This window comes from Jaculus jaculus, chromosome 22, assembly GCF_020740685.1.
Source record: "Jaculus jaculus isolate mJacJac1 chromosome 22, mJacJac1.mat.Y.cur, whole genome shotgun sequence".
Lineage (NCBI taxonomy): Eukaryota > Metazoa > Chordata > Mammalia > Rodentia > Dipodidae > Jaculus > Jaculus jaculus.
In genome coordinates this window covers 9,822,056-9,845,294 of record NC_059123.1, presented here as the reverse complement: position 1 = coordinate 9,845,294, position 23,239 = coordinate 9,822,056, and the positions used below count along the sequence as shown (strand labels likewise).

The window sequence follows — 23,239 nt, the reverse complement described above, 5'->3', positions numbered from 1 at the left end:
CACAAGATTCCCTGCAGAACTCACAGCCCAAGAGCAGGAGGAGTCGGTGCGCTGACGCCAGACGGGAGAGCAAGAACCTGTGTCGCTTCCACACTGAGGGCAGACGTGTGTCACTCGGTCCCTGGATTCACAGCCCAGCTTTCTCCAGAAGCGATCACCCTCTCTGCCATTCCCAGAAACCATACTTTGCTAGATGTTTTGTGATCAGTAAAGCTGCTGCCTAAAATTAGCAGTCACACTTCCTATCAGGAGACTCAGGGGTAGAGAATGGGGAGCCCACTGTCTAGACCAGCGGGGACCAAATCCTGCTTCTGCTCTACCACTGCTGGGCTTTCAACACGCTTCATAGCTCAGACCCGAGCCCCTTCACCCGCAACATGGGGGGCTACATGCGTGCCCATCCCAGGCACTACTGAACACGGTGCTATGGGAGTACCGGATGGGCACAGTGTTGGCAGGAAGTGTGAGCTGTTGTAGGTTGAAGCAGCTGGCTTCAAGAGTGACCTGAAGGGCTGGGGAGATGGCTTAGCGGTTAAGGCATTTGCCTGTGAAGCCAAAGGACACAGGTTCAATTCCCCAGGATCCATGTAAGCCAGATGCACAAGGGGCACGTGCATCTGGAGTTTGTCTGCAGTGGCTAGAGGCCCTGGCGCGCTCATTCTGTCTGTCTCTCTTCTCTCTATGTCTCTCTGCTTACAAATAAATAAATAATTTAAAAGTAGACTAAGGGTTAAGGGCAAGACCAAGGTGAGAGTTTCCTGAGATTCTAGATTCAGATCTAGAGCAGCGTCATACGGCGGCGCTTAACTATGGAGTATGTCATGATTTTATATTACTACCTTTTCATTTCTTTCTGTGTGCTCTAACAAAGCACCAGGGGCTTGGGTATTTTAGAAAGAAATGAGGCTTATTTAGTTCATGGTTTTAGAATCTGAAAATCCAATGTTGGGTCTCCCCTCGATTCAGCATCTTGTGGGGACCTCATGGAAGAAGTTTACCTGTGACAGATGATCACTTAACAAGACAGGAAGCCAGGGGGAGGGGGGTTCAGGAATGAGACTTGCTCTCCTCCAGTAGCTAACTCTTGTGAGACAGGCATTAATTCCTTCTGAGGGCCGTAAACCCCAGCAACCTAATTATCTTACACTAAGTTCCTCCTCTATCACCAAGAATCTAGTCACGTGAACCTTTGGGAGATGCAGTCAAACTATATCTAACTCATGACAGGTTTGACCTCCAAATTCCTGTGAATGAGTGTGTTCCTATGTAGATAACAGGGTTGACCCCAAGATTCCTATGAGTGAGGGAGCGTGCTTATATGTAGATTCCATTGCCACACCTTCTTAATTTTTTTTTTTTTTTGGTTTTTCAAGGTAGAGTCTCACTCTAGCTCAGGCTGACCTGCAATTCACTATGTAGTCTCAGGGTGGCCTCGAACTCATGGTGATCCTCCTACCTCTGTCTCCCGAGTGCTGGGATTAAAGGCGTGCGCCACCACGCCCGGCTGCCACACGCTTTTCAGGTGATACTATTAGAGGCCATGTGACCATGCCTGATATTCTTATGTGGGCGCTAGAGGTGAACTCATGCCTTCCTGCTTGCAAGAAACTCTTTACTGACTGAGCTGTCTTCCCAGCCCAATCCAATCTTCTTTTGTTTTTGGGGGGGGCTGTTTTGAGATGGGGTTTCAATCTAGCCCAGGCTGACCTGGAACTATGGACTCTCAGGGTGGCTTTCAACTCTCAGCTATCCTCCTGCCTCTGCCTCCCGAGTACTGGGATTAAAGGCATGTGCCACCATGCCTGGCTTTTTTTTTTTCTTTTAAATATATATATATATATTTACAGATAGGGAGGAAGTACCAGGGCCGTGCTATCTTTATTTTTTTAATTTTTTAAAAAATTTTTATTAGCGTTTTCCATGATTATAAAAAAAATCCCATGTTAATTCCCTCCCTCCCCCCTAGCACTTTCCCCTTTGAAATTCCATTCTCCATCATATTACCTCTCCATCACAATCATTGTACTTACATATTAAATATATTTTTTAATATTAATTTCATTTAATTATTTGCAAGCAGAGAGAGAGAGACAGAGATAGAAAGAAGAGAGTCAGACATACAGAGAACGGGCATACCAGGGCCTCCAGCCACTGCAAACGAGCTCCAGATGCACGTGCTGCCTTGTGCATCTGGCTAACGTGGGTCCTGGAAAGTCGAACCGGGATCCATTGGCTTCACAGGCAACCTTCTTAACTGCTAAGTCATCTCTCCAGCCTTATTATTCCAGATGCATATGCCTCTATGTGCATCTGGGTTTATATGGGTGCTGGGGAATTGAACTCCCGTTATTAGATTCTACAAGCAAGCGCCTTAACAGGTGAGCTGTCTGTCCACTTACCCACCCCCACACATACAGCCAGTCTTGTTAATGCCACATTTTTGCAACCCCTGAATTGAAGTGTGCAGCAGATGCTGAGTATTAGCAGCTGATAATGTCACAAAATGAAACATTGTACTGCTTCTGTCCACTAACCCTCTGCTCCTGCGTCATGTGACCATTTATTTCTACACATGGTAGCATTTTCTGTTGAGCTGTAAGCTTTTATCTATTTATTTACAACTTCCATGATTGTAAACAATATCCCATGGTAATGCCCCCCCCCAACTTTTCCCTTTGAAACTCCACTCTCCCTCGTATCCCCTCCCCCTCTCAATCAGTCTCTCTTTTACTTTGATGTCATCATCTTTTCTTCCTCTTATAATGGTCTTGTGTAGGTAGTGTCAGGCACTGTGAGGTCATGGATATCCAGGCCATTTTATGTTTGGGGGAAGCACATTGTAAGGAGTCCTACCCTTCCTTTGGCTCTTACATTCTTTCTACCACCTCTTCCACAATAGACCCTTCCTGAGGCTTGGAAGATGTGATAGAGATATTTCAGTACTGAGCATTCCTGTCACTTCTTTCCAGCACCATGATGCCTTCTGAGTCATCCCAAGGTCACTGCCATCTGAAAAGAGAAGGTTCTCTACCAAAAGTGAGAGGAGCATTAATATAAGGGTGTGAACATTAAGACAAGTTCTTACTGGGCAGTTTGATAAGCGTAGTATACATTTAGCCAGACAGCAGCAGACGTTACCCTCCTAGGGCTCATGTCTACCCCTGTTTTAGGTTTTCAGTATCAGGGATGTATTCCCTCCCATGGAGCAGGCCTCCAGTCCAATTAGAGGGCAGTTGTTTTCCACCATGACATACGTGCCATTATTGCACCTGTTGGCTTATTTGGCCTGGCTGGAAAAATTAAGGCTTGCAGTGTGCACTGTTGAATATCTTCACTGGTGATTTCTCTCTCTCCTATTGAACAGTTTGCAGAATGGCTTTTTCCAGCTTCCTATCAGCTGGCCTACATGGAGGAGGTTATCAAGCTGTAAGCTTCTTTTTTTTTTTTTAAAAAAAATTATTTATTTATTTATTTGAGAGCGACAGACACAGAGAGGACAGATAGAGGGAGAGAGAGAGAATGGGCGCGCCAGGGCTTCCAGCCTCTGCAAACGAACTCCAGACGCGTGCGCCCCCTTGTGCATCTGGCTAACGTGGGACCTGGGGAACCGAGCCTTGAACCGGGGTCCATAGGCTTCATAGGCAAGCATTTAACTGCTAAACCATCTCTCCAGAAGCTGTAAGCTTTTGAGGGAAGAGATTTACTTCGTCCTTAATGTAGTACCCGGCTCTAGTGAGGAGGCCCAAGTTCCCTAATGTTTTTGTTCCATTTGTTAATAGTAAGCTTTCACTTTTCAGGTTTTCAAAGTAATATGCTTGCCAGACTCTCAAACGAGTAAATCCTCTAGCTATCTAAGTACACGAATTTAAGCACATTCCTTTAAATATGAGGATTTTAAGATTAATTTGTGGTGTTCTTTGGGTGGAATCCAAGTCAGAGACACGCATGCATATTGAGCACATGAGCTGCCCTGAGCTACACCCCTGCCCTGGTCTTTTAAAGCAAAATGTAAATTCATTATTAAGCAGACTTTTTATTTGCATTGTAAAAGAGCCTGTCCTCAGAGGTTATTGATAACTGTTTGGTTGTATAATTCCATATCACATATTCTTAGGATACCTTATATAATTTTCTATGTATTTTGTGTCTTATTTTTCTCTTGCTATGGTGGCCTGCCAACTTCTTTCTTTTCTCTTTCTTCCTTTCTTTTAAAAAAATATTTTATTATTTACTTATTTTTAAGCTGAGAGAGATAGAGAGAAGAGAGACAGACAGAGAGAATGGGTGCTCCAGGGCCTCCAGCCACTGCAAACAAACTCCAGACACATGTGCCACATTGTGCATCTGGCTTATGTGGGTGCTGGAGAATTGAACCTGGGTCCTTAGGCTTTGTAGGCAAGTGCCTTAACCTCTAAGCCTTCTCCCCAGCCCTTACACACAACTTTTAAGTTTACTTCATGGCATTGCTAAGGTTCTCATGTATGTTTGGTTTGTGGGTAAGTGACATGCTATTACATTAGGGTCTGTACAGAAGAATGAATTGCTTATTATATTTTATATTTATTATATTTCCAAATTGTTATCCATAAGAGTTGGGGCTCATATCTACGTGTGGTGGCACAAACCTTTAATCCCAGTACTTGGGAGGCAGAGGTAGGAGGATCGCTGTGAGTTCAAGGCCCCTGAGATTACGTAGCGAATTCCTGGTCAGCCTGAGCTAAAGTGAGACCCTACCTCAAAATAACAAAAACAACAAAAAAGAGCTGTGGCTCAGATCCAGGTCCCTTATTCTGTAGTGGTTTTCATCACTGATTGGACTCGTGTGCAGAAGTTAGCTCTGTTAAATATTGCAGTTCTTTATAATTTTGTGATATTGGTCTTTGGTTTAATAAAACATAAACTCTTTGTCTATATTTTATCCTTGACATTTTTCTATATCCAGCCTTGAAAACATAAGCCCACTTATGACATCTTTAAATGCTTTATGGTCAAAATATGGTAAATAGTGTTTTATAGCATTGTAAATTACTCAGATCTAGGTCATTTTAATAACACGAAAATGTAAAAAGGGTCTATGATATAAGTAACCTAGTTACAATGTCTGTTTTAAGGCTCCGATTTGAATATACTTATACAATGACTAAATAAATAGAATATGCCTTTTTACTGAACATTTATCAAATGTTAGGAAATACTAAAAATATGCAAAATGAACTACCCTCAAGACATGACTGAAATCTTACTTTAAACTTTAGAATTTTTAGTAAGCTTCGTTCTGCTCAGGGTCCCAGCAAGGACTAGATGCAAGAGCTTTCACAATTCTCTCCTCATGACCTTTCTGTTCTTATAATTTCGAGTCCTAGATAAAAAGAGAAGAAAAAGCATAAATCAGAGCTCGAAACATTTATCATGCAAATGCAATTGTTTTATTTTTATGTTTTCATTTTTATTTTTTTTAAATTTTTAAAAATTTAACTAAATAGTTTTGTATTCAGTAAATACAGTCAGTTTGGTACCATTATTAGGCTCATCTGTGACCCCTTGGCCCCTCCTTGTTGAGGTATATGGATCGTGCATTGTGGAGTTAGCCCACAGTTGTGGGTACGATAAATGTCTCTGCATATCATGACCCAACATGTGGCTCTGACATTCTTTCCGCCCCCTCTTCTGCAAAATTTCCCTGTGCCATGTTGGGTGGTTCAGTTTTGGTCTGCTTCAGTGATGAGGTGTTTGGGGACCTCTGGGGGCTCTGGCTCTGTGATTTGGTAGGAGTTGATTTTTCTCTGTGTTGGTCTCCTTCCCCCTTGTGTTGATATCCAGTTCATTGGGAAAACAGCATTCTTGCTTGTTTCACCAATTTTTCTTAGTTTCAGCCTGGGCCCTATTAAGGTATGATGGGGTGGCTGTCTTCTTAGGATCTATCATTTTTATTTATTTATTTGAGAGCAACAGACAGAGAGAGAAAGAGGCAGAGAGAGAGAGAGAGAGAGAGAGAGGGAGGGAGGGAGGGAGGGAGGGAGGGAGAGGGAGAGAGAGAGAGAGAATGGGCACACCAGGGCCTCCAGCCACTGCAAATGAACTCCAGACGCGTGCGCCCCCTTGTGCATCTGGCTAACGTGGGTCCTGGGGAATCGAACTGGGGTCCTTAGGCTTCACAGGCAAGCGCTTAACCGCTATCCAGCCCGCAATTGTTTGAATATGGTGCTTCAGAATGAATGAATATTTTACCATTCTCATTTTTTTTTAATATGCAGGTCACCTGTCATACAGCGCCCCCGCCCCTCTCCTGGACTGAAGTGGAAGCAAGGATTTGAGCTTAGTTGTATTCTTTGAGGTGAGTCTTCTTGTAGAAAACAGATCAGTATATTTAAAGCGCCTGCATCTTTTCCTGTGTTCAGGGCCTTTTTTGCCTGCGTGACCTGGGTGCGGGCTAGAGCCTCAGGCGGAGGGGCCGCAGCTCCCTGTCGCTCAAGGTCAGGTCCGGCCACATACGCTCTTAGCAGTTGTTTTTCGGGTTCCCTGACACTATTGTTTTTGTGGGACCTTACCTGTGTGACATGAGAGCGACATGGCTATTTGCTCAGCTTACCTTCGAGATGATGTGTATGAGAATTAGCTGAGACCATGCACACGCAAGTGCTTTATTAGGAAAAATGCGGGGGCTGGAGAAATGGCTTAGTGGCGAAGGCACTCACCTGCAAAGCCTAACGACCTGAGTTCGATTCCCCAGGACCCATGTAAAGCCATTTGCACAAAGTAGCGCATGCATCTGGAGTTCATTTGCAGTGGCTGGAGGCCCTGGCATGCCCATGTCTCACTTGGTCTGTCTCTTTTCTATCTCTCTCTTTCTCTCTGCTGGCAAATAAACAATAATTAATTTTTTTTTTTTAAAAAGAAGAATTTGGGCTGGGAGATAGCTCAGCCGTTTAAAAGCTCTTCCTTGCAAAGCCTGCTGGCCAGGATTCAGTTCCCCAGTACCCATATAAACCCAGACGCACAAAGTGGCACATGTGTCTGGAATTCACTATAGAGTCTCAGGGTGGCCTCGAACTCATGGCGATCCTCCTACCCCTGCCTCCCGAGTGCTGAGATTAAAGGCGTGCGCCACCACTCCCGGCTACCTTTTCTCTTTCTGTCTCACTCACTACTCCCAACTAACTAAATAAAAATGTAAGGTTGTGTTGGAGAGATGGCTTAGTGGTCAAGGAGCTTGCCTGCAAAGCCAAAGGACCCAAGTTCGATTCCCCAGGATCCATGTAAGCCAGATGCACAGGGTGGTGCATGTGTCTGGAGTTCCTTTGCAATGGCTAGAAGCCCTGGCATGCCCATTCTCTCCTTCCCATTCTCTCTCAAATAAATAAATAAAAAGAAAATAGAAGGTAGAACTATCACCATCGTGAACCATCACGGGAAATTGAATGAGAAGCAGCAGTCACACGCTGAGCGTCTTTTCCAGCATGAATTGAGTGCTGGTTTTGTCCCTCTACCGTAAGATATGGTGCGGAACACATTGTTCCGGAATCAACTGACAAAAGCGAAACAAAAATGAAGAAAAAGTGGCAGATGTGGAAACCCCAAATCAACTTGTGATCTTGAGGGCAGTCTCATTTGTAGAGTCCACGTGACTAGGAAGTGCTCCAGGAACTTGCTAATCCATGGTCATTAAAATGACTAAGTGGAGGGCTGGAGAGATGGCTTAGCGGTTAAGCGCTTGCCTGTGAAGCCTAAGGACCCCGGTTCGAGGCTCGGTTCCCCAGGTCCCACGTTAGCCAGATGCACAAGGGGGCGCACGCGTCTGGAGTTCGTTTGCAGAGGCTAGAAGCCCTGGCGCGCCCATTCCCTCTCTCTTCCTCTATCTGTCTTTCTCTCTGTGTCTGTCACACTCAAATAAATAAAAAAAATTAAAAAAAAAATAACTAAGTGGAGGGCTGGAGAGATGGCTTAGCAATTAAGCGCTTGCCTATGAAGCCTAAGTACCCCGATTTGAAGCTCGATTCCCCAGGACCCATGATAGCCAGATGCACAAGGGGGTGCACGCATCTGGAGTTCGTTTGCAGAGGCTGGAAGCCCTGGCGCACCCATTCTCTCTCCCTCTATCTGCCTCTTTGTCTGTCGCTGTCAAATAAATAAATAAAAATAAACAAAAAAATTTAAAAGAAATGACTACATGGAAACCTTTGTGTGTATTTTCGGTGTGTTACAGCCCTTGTGGAAATGCTCAGCTCCGGCCTGTTCCGTGTCTTGAGTTGGAACTCAAGGGCGATGGCCCCCGGCTTGCACGCTGAGCCTGGGGACGCCAAGGAGGTTCTTCCTGCCACCCTTGGGATTTTTGTTTAGTTTCTTTATAGCTCCTTTTATTTCTGTCTCTCTTCTTCCTCCACCTACTAACTAAGGACATGTGGCCTTCTCTCTGTGTGGGCTGAGGGTTTACACACATCTCCCTCTCCCTGGTCTCTTCGAAAGGATAATTCAAATTTTAAAAACTTTTTAAAATATATTTTTGTTGCAGTCAGGTTCACATTGCTTTTAGAAACCAGGAGCAGCTTGTGGGAAAAAGAGGTTTATTTTGGCTTACAGGCTCAAGGGGCAAGTTACATGATGGCAGGAAAAAAAGTGATGGCATGAGCAGAAGGTGGACATCACCCCCTGGCCCACATAAGACAAGGGGAAACTGGTTATAACACCTGTAAGCCCGCCCCCAATAATACACTGTCTCCAGGAAGCATTAATTCCCAAATCTCCAAATCTCCATCAGCTGGGAACCTAACATTCAGAACACCTAAGTTTATGGGGGATACCTGAATCAAACCACCACAATTGTGTTTTTATTTATTTATTTGATATATATCTATATCTATATATACATATATACATACATAGAGAGAGAAAGAGAGAGAGAGAAAGAATGGGCGTGCCAGGGATTCTAGCCACTGCAAATGAACTCCAGAAACATGCACCACCTTGTGTAGCTGGCTTATGTGGGTCCTGGAGAATCGAACCTGGGTCCTTTGGCTTTGCAGGCAGGTGCCTTAATCACTGACCCATCTCTCTAGCCTGGTAACTTGGATTTTTAAAGGTGCCCGGATCCTAGTCGTTGAGTGGAATCAATACATTTCTTTCCAGTCACTATGCTTTGGGAGATAAATTCTGGCTCAATGGTGATAAAACAATTTCCATGTGGTCTGCGGTCTTAGGTATTGTCCGAGGCTACAGTGGTTGTCATTATTCTGCAGAGACTTGGTTTGGTCATCTTTTGTCTGAAGTTGTTGCTGCTATTTCTGGGTCATAGTCTAGAACAAAATGTGATATTCTTCTCACACAGTTTACTTCGCTCTTTTCTTAGAGACTGAGGAGTTGCATTCAGGATTCTAACAACCATTAACCCCCGCCCCCAGCTCCCCAGGGCCAGCTCAGCAGCTACAGCTCCGCATCCTCTCGAGCCTCTGCATTATGGCTTGACTGAGTCATCTGATAACTTTTGTGTCCTGTAGTGTTGAAAGTCAGATTCTCTTGCAATTATATTTTTATTTATTTACTTATTTTTGAGGCAAACCCAACAGGTTGGCCTTTTTGTTTTAAATGTGTGCGTGAGAGAGAAGGGAGGAAGAGAAAGAGAAAATTGGCATGCTAGGGCATCCAGCCACTGTGGTTGAATTTCACAACGCTGTGTGCTTGCATCACTGTGCGTCTGGCTTATATGGGACCTGGAGAGTCTAACATGAGTCCCTAGCCTTCACGGGCAAGCTTGTTAATCACTAAGCCACCTCTCCAGCCTCCGTGAACCATTTATATATATATATATATATATATTTTAAATATTTTATTATTTATTTATTTGAGAGAGAGAAAGACACAGGGGTACAGGGAGAGAGAGAATGGGTGTGCCAGGGCCTTCAGCCACTGCAAACAAACTCCAGACGTGTGCGCCACCTTGTGCATCTGGCTGATGTGGGTCCTGGGGAATTGAACCAAGGTCCTTTGGCTTCGCAGGCAAACTCCTTAACCGCTAAGCCATCTCTCCAGCCTCCGTGAACCATTTTTAAAGCACTATGCCGTTGTTTTGTCCAGTCGAAGATGCTGTTATTTGTATGTAGGTAAAGGAAGGTCGTGCAGTCTGTCTCCACAATGTTAGTCATGTGGAAGGCGCAGTTATTTTTCTGATAGGGCAGAACAAAGAGGGGTCGTATCAAAACTTGAGGTGTTTATTATAGGGAATTTGTTAGGGAACCGGCACGAAATGAAGTGCCAATGAGTAACTGGGCCCAGCCAACGACAGTGTCAGTGGATAGTGTGGCTGTCCTTCTGTTTAGTAGCCCAGCCATCAAGTGACGAGCCGATGAGTGTAGGCCAGAGGGCATGGAAGGTTCAACCCTCAACTCTTCGTAGTTACATGCACATTACATACATTGTTCATCTCAAAGCTCGTTAGATTTTTTGTTTGTTTGTTTGTTTGGGTTTTCAAGGTAGGGTCTCACTGTAGTTCAGGCTGAGCTGGAATTCACTATGTACTCTCAGGGTGGCCTCGAACTCACGGCGATCCTCCTGCCTCTGCCTCCCGAGTGCCGGGATTAAAGGCGTGCCACCATGCCTGGCTGAAGCTCATTAGTTTTGTTTGGTATGCACGCTCACATGTGTGTCTGTATGTGCGTGCAGGTGCATGCGCACGTGTGTGCTTAGGCCTGTGGATATTTTCCTCAATTGCTTTCCACCTTATTATTTTAGATGCTTTTAGTTATTTATTTGCAAGGAGAGAGAGAAGAAGGGGAGAATGAAAATATGGGCTGTGGCTGTTGAGGACAAACTTCAGATGCACGCACCACCCTCTGCATTTGGATTTACTTGAGTACTGGGAAGTAGAACCTGGGTTGTTAGGCTTTGCACACAAACACTTTAGCTGCTGAGCAATCTCCCAGCCATCCACCTAATTTTTTATTGCTGTTGTTTGTTTTTGTTTTTCAAGATAGGATCTTGATCTAGCCCAGGCTGACCTGGAATTCACTACATAGTCTCAGGGTGGCCTTGAACTCACAGTGATTCTCCTACCTCTGCCTCCCAAGTGCTGGGATTAAAGGCGTGCACCACCACGCCCGGCTTCTACTTAATTTTTCTTTCTTTCTTTTTTTTTTTTTTTAATTTTAGAGAGAGAGAGAGAAAGAGAGAATGAGAATGGGCGCACCAGCGCCTCTAGCCACTGCAAACGAACTTCAGATGCATGTGCCCCCTTGTGCATCTGGCTTACGTGGGTCCTGGGAAACCCAAACTGGGTCCTTTGGTTTTGCAGGCAAGTACCTTAACCACTAAGGCATTTCTCCAGCCCTTCCACTTCGTTTTTGTTTGTTTGTTTGTTTGTTTGTTTTTGTTTTTCGAGGTAGGGTCTCACTCTGGTCCAGGCCGACCTTGAATTAACTCTATCATCTCAGGGTGGTCTTGAACTCATGGCAATCCTCCTACCTCTGCCTCCCGAGTGCTGGGATTAAAGGCGTGCGCCACCACGCCTGGCTTCCACCTCATTTTTTAAGACAGAGTGTCGTACTGAACCAAGAGGTCACTAATGCGGCTTGCCCCAGGGACCCATCTGTTCCGGGCTCCCAAGCGCTGGGCATGTGGTCAGCTTCTTGCCTCCATGCCCAGGGTCTGCACGGGTTCTGGGCATCTGAGCTCAGGTCATCACGCTTGGGTGGTGAGCACTTTTACCAGATCCCAGCCTCCTCCCCAGGCTGAAGATCACTGGTTTTAAGCTCCAGATATCAATAGGGTGTCTTGTTGAATCTTTGTTTCCTTTCTTTTCTTTTCTTTTTTTTTTAACAAATTGTCTCCGAGTGCTTAGCATGATGCTTGGAATATATGCTCTGCAATGTTGTTGTTGTTGTTGTTTTATTTCATTTTATTTATTTATTTATTTTTTGCTTTTTTTTGAGGTAGGGTCTCACTCTGGTCCAGGCTGACCTGGAATTAACTCTGTAGTCTCAGGGTGGCCTTGAACTCACGGCGATCCTCCTACCTCTGCCTCCCAAGTGCTGGGATTAAAGGCATGCGCCACCACGCCCGGCCCTGTTGTTGTTGTTTTAAACTGGCAATGAAGAATCAAGTGCTCAAAGGAAAAATGGCCCTCACTTTATTATTTCCACTGGGATCAATAGCAGAAAGTTTAGAGTTACCAAGATCTGATATGAAACTTGCCTCTGGCAGTCATATTAAGCTTTCTGAACTTGTATTTCCTCCATTGTAAAATCAAGACTTTCAGTATAGTCAGTCTGTTGAATGGATAAGTAACGTGTGTATGTGTTTAAAAAGTGTCAGTCAAAAGATGGCTATAGGGCCAGGCATGGTAGTGCACATCTTTAATCCCAGCACTCGGGAGGGAGAGGTAGGAGGATCGCTGTGAGTTCGAGACCACCCTGAGACTCCATAGTAAATTGCAGGTCAGCCTGGGCTACAGTGAGACACTAACCCAAAACAAAAACCAAACCAAACAAAACAAAAGATGGCTATAATTATCAACACGTTTATCAACAATAGCAAAAGCTGAGGTACCTAGAAAAATTTAATTATGACACACCATTTTACGGTACGTCAGCTTTTACTTTAAGAATCTAACAAACGGGTGCTGCAACTTTATATTGAAGGCATATTTGTGAAGGTGGAAAGTGCAAAGTTATTTAAAACAAACTATTAGTAAACGATGAATCATGTCTGGTGTGCTGTTGGAAATGGTGTAGACCTTCACAACAGTGTGAGTGCTCGGTATCAATGTCTAGTATATGCTGGAAGGATGTGTATGCTCAGATGCCAGAGGAGAAATCCCTGGGTATAGATGAGCTCTGTGATTTTTATTTTTTATAGTTTTGGTTATTTCGTGCTAGGGTCTCACTCTAGCCCAGGCTGACCTGGAATTCACTCTGTAGTCTCAGGGTGGCCTCGAACTCATGGCGATCCTCCTACCTCTGCCTCCCGAGTGCTGAGATTAAAGGCGTGCGCCACCGTGGCTGAGCTCTGTGAATTTTACGAAAGGAGTAAAACTTGAGCTGAGTCTGCAAAGAGAAAAAGAGGAAGAGAGGGGAGAGGCATGGATGAAGGAGGGAGAGATTGTTCCAGGATTTGAACTCTTTCAGCTGAGACATAGAGATGGAGATTGGCATAGTGGACAAGGTCCAGATGGCATGTATCTTTGAAAGTGGATGATGGGGCTAGGCGTGGTGGCGCACGCCTTTAATCCCAGCCCTCGGGAGGCAGAGGTAGGAGGATCGCCATGAGTTCGAGGCCACCCTGAGACTCCATCGTGAATTCCAGGTCAGCCTGGGCTAGAGTGAGACCCTATCTCGAAAAACCAAAAAAAAAAAAAAAAAAAAAAAGCAATAATAAACAAAAAAGAAAGTGGATGATGGAGCTTCAGGAAAAAAAAAAGCAACAAACTTCTGAATAATTGTAGGTCTAAGAGGAAGTCTTGAGAAATAAAAGAAATGCATTTAACTATAAAAATGAGAACAATATATCAAAATTATCAAGATTTGTGGGACACAACTAAAGCAATCTTAGTAGTGAGAAAAACCTGTTACAGGAATGCTAAGTGCCTTTCATTCCATGACTAGTGTGTTCGGGGCTCAAGGAAGACTCCTCACACCGGAGGCAGAAGAATAGGAACTTTGCCAATTGACAAGCTGAGGAAAAGAGAAACGAAAATCAGGGGAACAGAATTTCTAAGAACTCTGAGATGACTAGAGGATGTAACGTATGCATAATGGAAATACCTTAAGGGAAAGAAAGAATTAGAAGAAATATTTAAAGTGCAAATGGCTGAGAATTTTCCAGAATTAGTGACAGTCGTCAAGACCCAGGTAAATGCTATAAAATCTGCAGGTCACATATCTCATTCGACTATTGAAATCCCAAGACAAAGAGATGATCTGAAGAGAAGCTAGAGGCGATCAAATATGTCACCTGTAGAAGGAATCAAAGATGTCACCTCTAGGGCTGGAGAGATGGCTTAGCGCTTAAGGCACTTGCCTGCAAAGCCAAAGGACCCAGGTTCGATTCCCGAGGACTCAAGTAAGCGAGCTGCACATGGTGGTGTATGCATCTGGAGTTCGTTTACAGTGGCTGGAGGCCCTGGTGCATCCATTCTCTTCCCCTTTTCCCTCTCCTCTCTCTCCCAAATAAATAAGTAAAAATAAAAGTATTTAAAGATGTTACCTCTAGAGGGACAAAGATAGGAATTACACTGGACACCTCTACAGAGGTCATGGAAATAAGACTAGAGTGAAGTATTCTAGTGTTAAAACACAAAAACAAAGCCTATCAGCGTAAAATTGGGTATCCAGCAAAATTATCCATCAGAAGAGAACAAGAAAGAAAACTCTCAAAGCAACTGCACATTTGTGAACTGGCTGTATGTGTACCACCTGGGAAGAATGTTAGAGGAAACACGATTGGCACTTATTTTCCTTCAGTCTGTGGCTTGCCATTTAAAGAAAATGTAAAATTTATTTTTTTTTTTTATTTGCAGGTATCTATGTGTGCATGTGTGGTGTTGGGGGGATGCAAGGGTTAACTGCCTGTGCAGACAAACACCAGACACTTGCAATACTTACTTTAGTTATGAGTCTGGCTTATATGGGTGGCTTGAGAATTGAATCTGGGCTAGTAGGCTTTGCAAGCCTTTTTAACTGCTGAGCCATTTTCCCAGACCAATAGCTTGTCTTATTATTATTTTTTTCCCTCAACTGTATTGTGTTTACTTTTTTTTTTTTTTTTAGAGGTAGGGTTTCAGTGTAGTCCAGGTGATCCTCCTGCCTCTGCCTCCTGAGTGCACCACCATGCCTGGCTTTAATTTTTTGTTTATTTATTTATTTAAAAATTTTAAATTTTTTTATGAGAGAAAATTGGCACACCAGAGCTTCTAGGCACTGTAATAGACCTCCAGATGTGTGCACTGCCTTGTGCACATGCGTGACCCTGTGTACCTGTGCATCTGGCTTATATAGAATCTGGAGAGTTGAACGTGGGTCCTTAGGCTTCGCAGGTAAGCACCCAACTGTTAAGCCATCTCTCCAGGCACTAGTGGGTGCATCTTGCTTATGTGGCCAGTTGTGAACCTTTTGGGGTCAATTGCTGCTTAGGACCCCCGATGGCTATTTTGTTTCAGAGGGAAGTCTCAAAGCATTAACATCCAACTGAAATGCAAGGAGCAGAGTCCGTGGCATCTAGTCGCGGTCGATTCTGGGCGGTGCTAGGAGCAATACCTGGCCCTTCAAGCTTAACCAATAAACAAGCACCCAACAGGGTGGCCCCCAGGACTCTTGTTATGTTTATACATTGTTCTCTAAGATTCTTTCTAGAAGAAACAGGTCTGCTTTCAGAATCCAGAAACCATTCTTGTTAGAGGACCATTGCCCTAGTGTCTTCAGGCTTCATTTTATTTTATTTATTTTTGTTTTTTAAGGTAGGGTCTCATTGTAGCCCAGGCTGACCTGGAACTGACTATGTAGTCTCAGGGTGGCCTTGAACTCACGGTGCTCCTTCTACCTCTGCCTCCCGAGTGCTGGGATTAAAGGCGTGCGCCACCACGCCCGCTTTTAGGCTTCATGCCTAAGGTGGTTATGAGTCTGGTGCTGTGACGTGATGTTCATGCACATCCCCAAGGCAACCCCTGGTTTCAACATGAAATGTCTATATTAGTGCCCACGTCTGTTTTGATCTCGTTACCATGGTGATGAGTAGTCCTGTCAGTATTGTCTTGGCATGATTCTTTTGGGTTAGATCTCCTGTGGGTTTGTTGTTGTTGTTTTATTACCAGCTGTGGAGGTTTGATTCAGGAGTCCCCTTATGTGGGCCAGGGGGTGATGTCTACCCTTTGCTCATGACATCGTTTTCCCTACCATTATGGAACCTCTCCTTGAGTCTGTAAGCCAAAATACGTTCCCCTTTTTTTCCCCACAAGCTGCTCTTGGTTGGGTGATTTTTACCAGCAAGGCGAACCAGACTAGTTGACCACACTTTGGACAGGAATTAACTGTCCATCAATAAGAATCAAAGAGGTAGACTGCAAAAGTGGTGATTTAGTAGAATTAACTACAGCAAAGCTTTTAATCTGTGCTTAGTCACATGGCTTCATACCTCACCATTATAGTCAGAACTGGTAGGGAATGATTGTCTGTTGCACTTAGAAATTCTCTGTCATGGGCTGGAGAGATGGCTTAGTGGTTAAGGTGCTTGCCAGCAAAGCCAAAGGACACAGGCTCAATTCCCCAGGACCTACGTAAAGCCAGATGCACAGGGTGGCGCATGCGTTTGGAGTTCGTTTGCAGTGGCTAGAGGCTCTGGTGCACCCATTCTTTCTTTCTCTCTATCTGCATCTTTTTTACACACTCTCTTAAAGAAATAAAATAGTTTTATTTTAAACAGAAATTTCTCATCATTTGTTGTTCTTTCAGGGGAACAGGAAAAAAAAAACTGACAAAAGGAAGCTAGATTTATCTATTCTTTATCTCATTTTATACTTATTTATTTACTTGCAGGCAGAGAAAGATAGAGAGAAGAGGGACCGACAGAGAGAATGGGGGCACCAGGGCCTCTAGCGACTGCAAATGAATTCCAGATGTATGCGCCAGTTTGTGTATCTGGCTTTATGTGGGTCCTGGGGTGCTGAATCTGAGTCCTCAGGCTTTGCAGGCCAGTGCCTTACCAGCCGAATTATCTCTCCAGTTCCCCATTCTTTTTTTTTTTATTTTCTCAACATTTTCCATGATTATAAAAAATATCCCATAGTAATACCCTCCCTACCCCCACACTTTCCCATTTGAAATTCCATTCTCCATCATATTACCTCCCCATCTCAATCATTGTACTTACATATATACAATACCAACCTATTAAGTACCCTCCTCCCTTCCTTTCTCTTCTCTTTATATCTCCTTTTTAACTTACTGGCTCTGCTACTAAGTATTTTCCTTCTCACGCAGAAGCCCAATCATCTGTAGCTAGGATCCACATATGAGGGAGAACATGTGGCGCTTGGCTTTCTGGGCCTGCAGTTCAATACTTTGCCTTCATGTATTCACATAAGCTACAGTTGTTTTAGAGGTAAATCTTATAGCACCTACAAACACAAAAAGAGATGGCATAGACTTTAAGTTTATAGTACGATGTGAGAATGAGAAGAGATGATCAGAAGTAATGATTTTGTGGAAACAAAGTGAGCTATTGTTCTGGAGACGTGTTCATCCTACATGTCCTGTGGTCAAACTCTACGCAACACAGACTTGAGGTTACTCCCCACAGGGCACATTTCACTGGGTCAAGTCCCAGGTCTTCAGCCAGGATGAAGTAACCCAAGGGTCAGAGGCAGCGTGAGAAAGACCACAGGGTGCAGTTTCTGAAGGACAAACTCCAATTGGAATGAACCAGTTAATAACATTTCCTGGGTGGGATTGAGGGAGGCAAGCGTGGGGAATGGCTGCACTATTTAAGACCCTACTTGGCTTGTATAGCAACCCTCTCCTTTCCCTAAACAATGCACCTGTCAGCCTCTTGGGAACCTCGGACCCTGCTCCAAACGATGAAATAGGTTCCTCCCCCCCCCCCCACCGGCAGCTGTTATTTGCGACCCATTTTTGTTCATAGCTGTTCTTAGATAGATCTGCTGTTGGCACGGCAAGGGGCCATCTAGCCTGGATTGGTTTTGGGTGCATATAAAATAAGACAAGCTGTGTCCTCCAAGAGACCATGGAAGGAATCGTGCTCAGGAGGGAATCAAACCCGAGCGTCCCCCAGACTCTGCCTTAACAACCAGCCCATCTTCTGTAAAGATTCTAGAAAAGGAAACCCCAGGCCACTCCCTGGTCCTTGAGAACTTTCTCACCCAGGTTGCCTGCTGCTTCTCCTGACAGTGTACTATTGCTTGCTCTTTTATTGCTATTTATTTATTTGAGAGAGATAAAAGAGGAAGAGAGAGAGAGAGAGAGAGAGAGAGAGAGAGAGAGAGAGTGAGAGAAAGAGAGAGAATGGGCATGCCAGGGCTTCTAGCCACGCAAACAAACTCCAGACACATGCACCACCTTATGCACCTGGCATAACGTGGGTCCTGGGGAATCGAACCTTTATCCTTTCGCTTTGCAGACAAACACCTTAAGCGCTAAGCCATCTCCCCAGCTCATTGCTTTGCAATTAGTAAGGGTTATTGTGGCCTTACTTTGCGTGTGTCTTTCCCAGTCTTTTGTACAGGGCACCAAGAACCTGGAAACAGCCAGAAACCACCAGTAACGGAATGATCGTTCTAAGAAAGCTGGTGAATGGCAAACCCTGCTAAACTTCCACTTCACTTAGTAGGCCATCCTAGTTTATGTCCGGAGTATCGCCGGGAACAAAGTTGAGATCAGCCAGGTTCCGGGTATCACCCACCTCTCCCTGCTCAGTGGTCAAGCTGACTTCCCAGCTTCTTGGGTTGAACTCAAGCTATTTTCACCTTAGTCTTTCCTTCTGCATCATTAATGAAACTGGGGTAATCCTTTCTGCTTCTGGGATGGCTGTATGATGTTTATATGTGTGTGTGTGTGTATACACACACACACACACATATATGTATATACATATATATGTGTATATATAGAGAGAATGTTGACATATATATATAGAATGTTTATATATATAGATCTCTCTCTTTCTCTATACACACGCGCACACACACACACACACACACACACACACACACACACACCACATGCATATGTATATCTGAAGTGGTACGTAGCACTGAGTGAGCACTCCAGAAACAACGTTTCTTTATTTTCTCAGCAGGTAAAGGAGGGCAAAGGAAAGCCTGAGATAACTAATTACCAGTTTACATTACATTTAGAAAAGCTAAAAGAATTATCACTTTAAATTCTGCCTCTTAATTTCCATCCTATTTTTGTTTGTTTGTTTTTCGAGGTAGGGTCTCACTCTAGCCCAGGCTGACCTGGAATTCACTATGGAGTCTCAGGGTGGCCTCGAACTCATGGCCATCCTCCTACCTCTGCCTCCCTAGTACTGGGATTAAAGGCATGCACCACCACACCTGGTGTTTTTGTTCTTTTTGTTTGTTTGTTTTTGTTTTTGCTTTTGCTTTTGGTTTTGGTTTTTGAGGTAGGGTCTCTCTCTAGCCCAGGCTGACCTGGAATTCACTATGTAGTCTCAGGGTGGCCTCGAACTCATGGCCATCCTCCTACCTCTGCCTTCTGAGTGCTGGGATTAAAGGTGTGGGCCACCATGCCCGGCATTTTTGTTCCTTTAAGACAGTCACATGTAGCTCAGGTTGGCCTCAATCACCCTATGTAGGCAAGGCTGGCTTGAGCACCTGACCTTCCTGCCTCCACCTCTCATGTGTTGGAATCACTTGTGCCATCGCTCCAGCTTCTTGATTGCTTTCTGTAAGCCACCTGGCCTGAACCATTACAAAGCTTCTATTGTAATTCTTTCGTATGAACTTTGGTGCGTGTCTGAACTGTCCTGCATCAGCGACCTTATCCAGGAAGTTGGTTGCAAGGTTTTCTTCATTGCCAACCATACAGGTCAAGTTATATATCTCACAGATGAGTGGGAAAATCCCAGCCCTGTCCCTCCGGAGTCCCGTCATTGACTCAATTCCTAACATTGTCATTCTGTCTATTATTTCTTACTCCTTTCCTGCTGTTTGTTTTTGCTCCCCAACTCATCCTTTGTATGAAAGATACCTCCAACCCTTCTTGTTTGATTGGTGATTTAATTTCAGTCCTGAAAATAATCAGATATCCACCCCTACAAAGTAATAGTTCACTTCCTAAACTCTTCCTGCTTGATTTTTCAGTTTTTAACGATTTGTTTATTTATTTGAGAGAGAGAGAGAGAGAGAGAGAGACAGACAGATAGAATGAGAGAGACTGCATACGCCAGGGCCTTTAACCACTACAAACGGACTCCAGACACGTGTTACCTTGTGCATTTGGCTTATGTAGGTATTGGGGAATTGAACCTGGGTCCTCAGGCTTTGCAGTCAAATAAATGCCTTAACTGCTGAGCCATCTCCCCAGCCCTGTTTTTTCAGTTTTTATTTATTTATTTATTTATTTATTTATTTATTTATTTATTTGAGAGCGACAGACACAGAGAGAAAGACAGAGGGAGAGAGAGAGAATGGGCGCGCCAGGGCTTCCAGCCACTGCAAACGAACTCCAGACGCGTGCGCCCCCTTGTGCATCTGGCTAACGTGGGACCTGGGGAACCGAGCCTCGAACCGGGGTCCTTAGGCTTCACAGGCAAGCGCTTAACCGCTAAGCCATCTCTCCAGCCCTTTTCAGTTTTTATGACTGACTAGCCATCCTCTTCATACCTTCTTATCTTTTACAGAAAAAAATGTGTGCTCTTGTGTGTGTGTGTGTGTGTGTGTGTGTGTGTGTGTGTGTTTTGAGACTAGTTTTACTGCACAGCTCAGAACTTCGGGCATGCGCCATGATGCCGAGTGTCAATCTTTTACATATTTTAAAGTATGGTTTTTATTGGGTTTATGCTTCAGTCACTGTTTATGCTGCTCACTATGTGCACACAAGACTTGGGTACTCCCAACAGATGCTGTTGCGTCATATTTATGGTTTACATGAAGGGCAGTTCCTACATCTTGTTGATTTATCCATCAACCTAGAAACAGACGGATTTGAACAAATGCTTGAGATACATATAAATTTTTGTTCATAGATCAAACTTGTAAAAAATATTTTTATTTATTCATCTGCAAGCAGAGAGAGAGAGAGCGAAGAGAGACAAAGAGAATGGGTGTGTCAGAGCCTTCAGCCACTGCAGATGAACTCCAGATGCATGGGCCTCCCTGTCTATATGGTGTTATGTGGTTACTGGGGAATCAAACCTGTGTTGTTAGGCTTTGCAAGCAAGTGCCTTAATCTCCGAACCATCTCTATAGCCCAAGCTTGTAAAATTTAAGTATCCATTTTCCTTACAGTTTCTCCTCACCCATCTTTCAATGTCTGGTTAGTGATGAGTCAAGGTTGTAGTAATGAGAATTTTATAGGTCTGGTGTCCAAGGTTGGTACTACATGGTGCGTGAATCATCCTGTGAGTAAGAGCCCTTGTGTGGTAACCCTGCTTAATCATCTTTGACAAGGTCAAAAATATAAGGGTTAAGAAACATTTCAAAGCCCAGCATTGGGGATATGAAGACTGGGGATTCTTAGGATAAGCTAGCCAGCTCATCTGGTTACATTGACAAGCCCTAGGTTCAAGTAAGAGGGCCCTGCCTCAGGAAATAAAATGGAGAGTGATGGAGAAAACTGTCTGACGTCAACCTTTGTCCTCACATGAACAGTCATATGCTCATACACATGTGAACATTTGTACACACCTGCATACATACCAGACACACACACACACAAGAAAATGAAGGATGTGGAATCTAACTTAGAAGTGGCGTGCTTGCTTAACATGTGCGAGGCTCTGGGTTCAAGTCCCAGCCCGAGAGTGAGCGAGCGAGCGAGAGAGAGAGAGAGAGAGAGAGAGAGAGAGAAGAATGGCGATGAGCTTGCTGGGTAAAGTCCAAGATGTGTGCCCTCACGTTCACAGTTTACTTGAGGTCTCTGAGGTCTCCTCAGTTGTGCAAAGTGGTGTGAGGTAACGTGTGATGGCGCTGAAGTTCCTAACAGTCTCCATACAGGAGAAGAAAGTCGGCTTGGACATCTTGCAGAAGAGATCTGCTGGCTTAGGCTAATTCATTGGCACGGACCCACGGACTAGCAGTGTCTCACTGGAACGCAGAATGATATTTGCCTCAATGTTAGCAAAACAGATTTTTTTTTTAAATTTTTTTTTTGGTTCATTTTTTATTTATTTATTTGAGAACGACAGACATAGAGAGAAAGACACATAGAGGGAAAGAGAGAGAATGGGCGCGCCAGGGCTTCCAGCCTCTGCAAACGAACTCCAGACGCGTGCGCCCCCTTGTGCATCTGGCTAACGTGGGACCTGGGGAACTGAGCCTCGAACCGGGGTCCTTAGGCTTCACAGGCAAGTGCTTAACCGCTAAGCCATCTCTCCAGCCCAGCAAAACAGATTTTTAAAGAAACATTCCCTAACAGACTGCCTGAGGCTGAGTGATCTGTGGATGCTGGATTTTGTTCCCTTGTCACGAGAGTCAAAATGCTAGAAGGTGAATATGGAGCGGTCATCATTTGCATGCATCATGGACTATTTTAAGATCTCAGAGAAAAGAAATGTGAAGTTTGATAGGCTTGGGAAAGCAAAACAATACCTGTGCTTGTAGATACTGAGATAAACACACCTCCTTAAAAAATAGAGCCTATGGGGGCTGGAGAGATGGCTTAGCAATTAAGGGTTAAACCCATTCTCTATCTGCCTCTCTCTATTTCTCTCTCAAATAAATAATGAAATAAAACTTTTTTTTTTTTTTTAAATGGAGACTTATGCCAGGCGTGGTGGCACACACCTTTAATCCCAGCCCTGGGGAGGCAGAGGTAGGAGGATTGCAGTGAGTTCGAGGCCATCCTGAGACTACATAGTGAATTCCAGGTCAGCCTGGGCTAGAGTGAGACCCTACCTTGTAAAACCAAAAAAAAAAAAAAAAAAAAAAAAAGAAGAAAAGGAGACTTGCCAAGGAAGTGTGTGGGAGTTATGCATATGCCCATCATTTTAAAAGGTCCATGTAAAAATCCAACTTAAATCCACTCAAAGTAGCTCTTTAATAAGTAGTTATACCCTATAGTCAGCAACTGCATCATCATAGAATCATGCCCGATTGGAGTTAATTTCAATTATTATTATTTTTTTAATATATTTTTTAATTTTTTTGTTTATCATTTATTTATTTGAGAGTGACAGAGAAAGAGAGAGAGAGAGAGAGGGAATGAATGGGTGTGTCAGGGCCTCCAGCCATTGTAAACAAACTCCAGACGTGTGCGCCACCTTGTGCATCTGGTTTATGTGAGTCCTGGGGAATATATCCACGGTCATTTGGCTTTACAGGCAAGTGCCTTAACCACTAAGCCATCTCTCCAGCCCTATGTCATTATTTAAAGACATAGTGTGGCAGTTACTTTCTTGTTACTGGGACAAAGCACCCAAACAGAAGCACTTTATGCAAGGAATGGGGTTTTTCAGCTTATAGTTCCGAAAGGAACTTTCATCCCGGTGGAAAAAAAGCCTGCTGGGGATGGGGTGCAGGAAGCGGGGTATCACATCTCCACACTGCAGGGGGGAAAGTGGT

At 44.1% G+C, this 23,239-nt stretch overlaps 1 protein-coding gene across 1 annotated transcript in view; it reads left to right on the top strand.

Annotated features, from left to right (window-relative positions):
- The first annotated feature begins 6,255 nt into the window (after positions 1–6,255).
- Positions 6,256–23,239, top strand: part of Eps8 (epidermal growth factor receptor pathway substrate 8) — a 144,645-nt gene continuing 127,661 nt past the window's right edge. Inside the window, exon 1 of the mRNA XM_045139499.1 lies at positions 6,256–6,334. The gene's annotated coding sequence lies outside the window, so the exon portion shown is untranslated. The remainder of the gene's footprint in view (positions 6,335–23,239) is intronic.